We start from the raw sequence: 6,000 nt of genomic DNA on the forward strand, positions 1-6,000 counted from the left end.
ATATTTAAAATCAAATTAAATTTATAACTAACTTTTATATTAATTACCAGAGTTGGTACTTGGTATTAAGATTATGTATAATTTTGATGATGTATAATTCAAGTGTTTCAAATCAAATAGACCCATTAGTCCAGTATATTCCTATGTCTCTCTTATTAAGATTTTAATAATAACTAAAAAACTATTAAATTCGTTAAAAATAATAAATATATAGAAAATATACTCTCTCTTTTTTCCCCCCCAAATATATGCTTATTTATATGTGGTAAGGGAAGTGAGAAAAACAATGAGATAATATATGCGAAAAATAATGATGGAAGAATAAAATGAGTAAAAATCCATTTAATATTTAAATAAACCCAAAATAATCTTATAAGGTGGATGAACCACTATAAAGATTAGGATTTATGATGAGGGAAGGAGCATAATTCTAGTTGTGTGATCTGGAAGTTTACATATAGATCGACCTATGGATATTATATACGTGCCTTTCCTTCTGAATATTCTCTCTTGTACATTTCGGAAGAAAAACTTACCCTATCATCTCTCTGCTATGAGTCACCTCCAAACTTCAATCATCTCGAGTCTTTAATATAAAGTTACTTAATTAATTTATGTAAATTAAAAAATTAATAAGTTATTTATAATAAATAGGTGTTGTTTTTTTCTAAAATACCATTTGCTGATCATTATATTAACATGTGTAATTACTGCAATAACTACCTTAAAAAATAGATAATTTAAGAGATAAAGTAGATTAAAGTCTCATATTTAGAACCAATTAAAATGCATCAAAATCATTTTAGGATAGTAGGTGCTATTAAAAAAATACTTTAGATTACTGACTCGCAAAACATTGCATGCTATTAGAAAAATATTTACAATGTAAGTGCACCAAAAAAATTTTACCATACTAGATGATACTGAAAATATTTAGGATAATTGATACTTTTTTCACATAAAAGTCCACCTTCACTATTTTTGCCCTTAGTAGCACTCAGTGTTTACCATTTAGCACTCAACACAGCTTGACATGTTATTCAATAGCACCTACTATTCTAAAAGTAATTTTCAATGCAATTGAGCACATGCATTAAGGATATTGCTCATGGCTGCCCAAAAAAAAGCATATTGACTACTAAAAAAAAAAATACTTGAAGACACTGTATACTCTGTTTTTTTATTTTTTTGTGTGTGAAAAAAATGTCCAACATCCCTATTTGACCTAAAACGGCGTAGTATCTAGATAAAGGAGAGCAGCGGTTCTCAAGGGCAAAGGATTAAAGCCGTGTTCCTTATTAGAGCTAAAGAGATAAGGTTATAATTTATTATTTTGTTTGAAAATGAGTTTTTTATTGAAAAATTAGCGGTATTTAAGAAAAAAATTGTATAAGACTTTAAATAAGACAATAAAAGTGATTAAACGCCTCACTTAATACTTATAGCAAGCATCACTCAAAAAAAATGTATCGTAATAGGAATTAGGAGGAAGTAATGTTTTTTTTTTTTTAGAGTAAATTCTGACTCATTTTCACATCTTTAATTTATAATGTATAATAGATAAAGCAGCATCTAACATCCTAATCATAAAAAAAGACTAGGACATTAGATGTAACCAAAAAATAAACTAAACTCAGGTTATTGAACACAAAGAAAATAAATTAGAATGGGATTCACCACAATAATAAATCAGAATATTGGATGCATTAAAATAACATCAGGATATTAAATACTTCTGATAAATAAAATCAACTGTGGATATTACTTTACTCATTCAATGTTATTCATCTGTACAGTGGTGTGGAGTTTAAATAAAAGAAAAAAAAATGGAAACGGTGGTGGATTCCAAGTAGCAACGTGACTCAAGAATTATAAAACAGAAGCAATACATTTGGAACAATTTTCTGCGCATTATAACTCATAACTTCCATGCTATCACGTACCAACCCTCTCTTTTTATAATGGAAGAAAGTATTTCAGCTTTAACAAGTCAATCAGAAAAATTGTGCAAAAATTACATATGAAATATCCAAAATAATACAAAAATACATGTGAAGTTTTCAATGGTTACGATATTTCGCATCATTTAGAAAAAATTTTTGTGACAAGTTTGCTAAACGGTCATTGTTTATTAACTTAACAACCGTGACATTTTGCATTATTTTCAAAACTTCATGTATGCTATTGCACGTAAAAAAAAATTATAATGCTAGATGCTCATGCCAAAATTTTCATCTGTAGATTCGCACTTTAATTCTAAAATAAACTCTATTCACCAAAACAAAAAATTAAACACATCTTATGTAAATTTTGTAGAACAAGTTGTATAGGCTCAAATGACAAAAGCAATATGTTACTATGTCAAAAGTTGAAACGTCCTATAGTGATATATTAATGTATAAAAAATGATTTAATTTCAATATCAATTTAAAAACATAAAATTTCAAATTATTTACTTCTTTGATCTATAATATAAGAAGTTGGTTAAAAAAATGGTTATTCAAAATATAAAACGTTGTCAGGATAGCTAATATGATTTTTCCTTTAATCTTACTAAATATAAGAGAGAGAGGAGAGATATAAGAAATAATTAATATGATTTTTTCACAATTAATATCGATTAAGATAGTCAAATCTGAACTGCTATATATTATAATTTATCAATCAAAGATATGTTATTTTATAACTATGTTGGTTGCGACTAATCCTTCTTAATATGATTTGCATGTGAATGTGCTATATGAGGGTATATATTATGATTACAGATAATAAGGTATTTTTCTAACAACGATAATCTTAATTGAGGTTGAATGCCTTTCTATTATGATTAGCCCTTAAAGATGTGATTGCTTCTAAATAACTATGATAATGTATGTTTATTAGTTTTATTTCTTTTTGTCATGGTTAGTTTTGGTGAAGTAAGTGGCGGTGTTATACATTACATGATTTGTTATGAGAGTTGTTAATGACGTTATGAGAGTTATTAATATAGTTACATGATTTGTTAATTATGTTATTGAAATTATAAAAATATAATTTTTTTAATTTTTTGAAAAATCTGTGATTAATTACTATACCAAACTTGTTATTAATGATTTGAAAACAAAGTCCAAAATAAAAATTGAACTTTGGTGACCGAGCAACTGGTGAAAATGCTTAATAGTTTTTTTTAAAAAAATTAAAAGACATTTAGTCCCAATTTGACTCAAAATAATTTTTCCTATTATTTAAATGATAGTTCAATATTAAAATGTCATTTTTCTATCTTTTCTCCTTCTTGTTCTAGTCTTATTGACTAACTTGTCCAGAGAAGAAATCACGACTCAAAACAGGGCATAAAAGCCAGAGCATGTGTGGTGCAGTGGCATAGCAGCCACCTGTTGGGGGCCCTTATCAAGATTCGATCCCTGCCTGCAAGCTCTGCTTGCCTACTCACAAAAAAAAAAAAAAAAAAAACAGGGCATGAAAAAGACAAAAGAAAAGGAGAAACAGTGATAAGCTTGTCCACGTCATAATTGCTTCCTATCATATACCGGTAATAGTCTGGTAAAATGTTTTTGCTTTTGCTTTACATCAAGTTATCTTGAATTATTAGTACTATCATCATCAGCGGCCCTCTTGTTCCATCATCTCGATTTGAATTGCTAAAATAATTACAAAATTAAAAAATTTGGCATAATTAATATATAAAATTAAAAAAACTGAGAATTACATAAAAAAAAAAGAAAATTATACTGTTAGTGATATATAGATAAGCTAATTTTTTAAAATAAAATTTATGTTTTGTATCAATATTTTTCAACTTATAACTATAATATGAAAAATAGAGAAAACAATAAAAAAACGTATTTTCACACTTACGTAAGTAAGACTTAACACGGGGCCTTGCCAACATTAAAAGTAGGTCTAGCATTGTAAAGCCCGGCTAGATTTTTTTGATTCCCAGGTTCGAGTTTCAGAACCTTTACGGCGAAGAAAAGCCACGAACCTTGAAACCTGGCGATGGGATCCAGAAAAAAATGTCAGGTTACCGGATGATATCAAATGAAAATTCACATGGGGCCTTGTATTTTTCACTCCTCCGTTCCCAGAGGCTCTTGTACACGTTATAAAAAAAATTTTATATTTAGAATGGGAAGAGTATTTTGTTTATTGATCTAATTTGTGTTTTGTTTTTTACTATCTTTAATCTTTAATATAAGAGTTTGTTTGACTTTTACTTTAGTCATAAATATAAAACTCCAATTCATTTTGTCTCTTATATTTTATTTTTTTTTTTTAAAAAAATTATCTTTGTAATAATAATTAGTTATAGCTAATATATTTAATTGACAAAGATATTTTAAGAAATATAATACTTATTTATTATAAATAAATTAATTAATTAATTTTTTTAATCTATTTAAATTAATCTACTAACTCGAAGCAGTAATAAATACCAACTTAAAAATTTTGATGAAAATTTCTTTTAAAAGTTATTTTGCCAAAAAGTCACTGTGGGACTCATTTTCAATGTTGCGACTCTTCTTATCCACATACAATTTATCATATTTGAAGTGTTTGGATTAGTTTTCTTAAAGTGACTTTATAAAATTCAAATTAGCATATAAAGATGTTTTTTAAGCTCAACTTATGTGAAAATATGTTTTAAATGCGTCTGAGTTCCCAAACTCTTTTGCATCTACTTTACTCCTGAAAATTATGTTCTTTGGCTTATGTGTCTAATGAAAAATAGACAAATCATGATGAAGGAGAAATGTGTAAAACAGACAAAAGAAGGAAAGTGGTGGTGGAATGGAAATCCGACCGAGTGCCATGATTGCTCCCACTGCGGACCCACTTCGTTGTTTTTTTCCTTTATGAATGCAATTTGAGATCTCGACTTTTAGATCTCTTCTTATCTCCTGCTGATATTACAAAATGTTTTATAAAAGAATTAAAATAAAAAAATTAATTGGAAAAGAATAAAAAGAAAAAGAACAACCTTCTAAATGAGTCCCAAGAAAAAAAAAAAACCCAATTACTCTACCAAGATCACAAAGTGCCAGACAAATTTCTTGAATCAAAATAAAATCTCAGAATTTGGTGAAATAATTTTATTCACCCTCATGTATTTTGAAAGAAGCCACTCACCGTGGCCTCCATAGACCGAGAGACTACCGCAGGAAGCGGCCTCGCAAGAAAAGAAGAACAATAAAGTAGCGATATAAATTAATTAATAACGCTTTTTTATAAATTTAAAAATTTTGTTCCTAATTTATTATTTTTTGTGATTTTTCCCTTAAATTTTTTTTTCATTTTGACTTATAAAAATATGTAATTGGACCCATAGTTTATTATTTTTTGTTAGAAATTAGAGAGACATTTTTTTCACAAAGACTATCAAATGTCGTTAAGAATTTGTAATATTGCATATACTCCCTCGAATAATATATGTCACTAAATAAATAATTTATTAATATTAAGAAATTAGTTAAGTAAGTTATTTGTTTTTTTGCCAATTAAGTAAGTTATTTGTTATAAATATATATTGATTTTTTTAAAATACCCTGTTAGATCATTATTTTATTAATGAAAACCCTCTTTCATATATGTAATTTATGGAGACATCTTTAAAACAAAAAAAGAATCATAAGTTCAGAAGATAAAATAGATTGAGATATTATATTTAATATCAAAATAAAATTTTTAACTAACTTTTATATTTAGGATAAGAGGGAGTATGCGGTAGTAAAATATTCTCCTAATTTATTGGTTTATATTTTGATAACAAGAGCATTCAATTTTAAGAAAAATTTAAATTTAAATTAAACAGAGATTCCTAAACTTTAACTATGAAAATGCTCTTGCTTTTCCTTCAGTGTAAAATTGGAAGATGGCCGGCCATGTTGCGTGTGACCACTGATTGCTATAAATTGAAAGTGTTATAAATATTGTGTATATTTGATGTCCATGATCCCAAATCTTAAGATTTTTTTTTTGTAGGATTCTTTATTTTTA

The sequence above is a fragment of the Neltuma alba genome, unplaced genomic scaffold, assembly GCF_004799145.2.
Source record: "Neltuma alba isolate B1F8T4 unplaced genomic scaffold, ASM479914v2 tig00013725_pilon, whole genome shotgun sequence".
Taxonomy (NCBI): Eukaryota; Viridiplantae; Streptophyta; class Magnoliopsida; order Fabales; family Fabaceae; genus Neltuma; species Neltuma alba.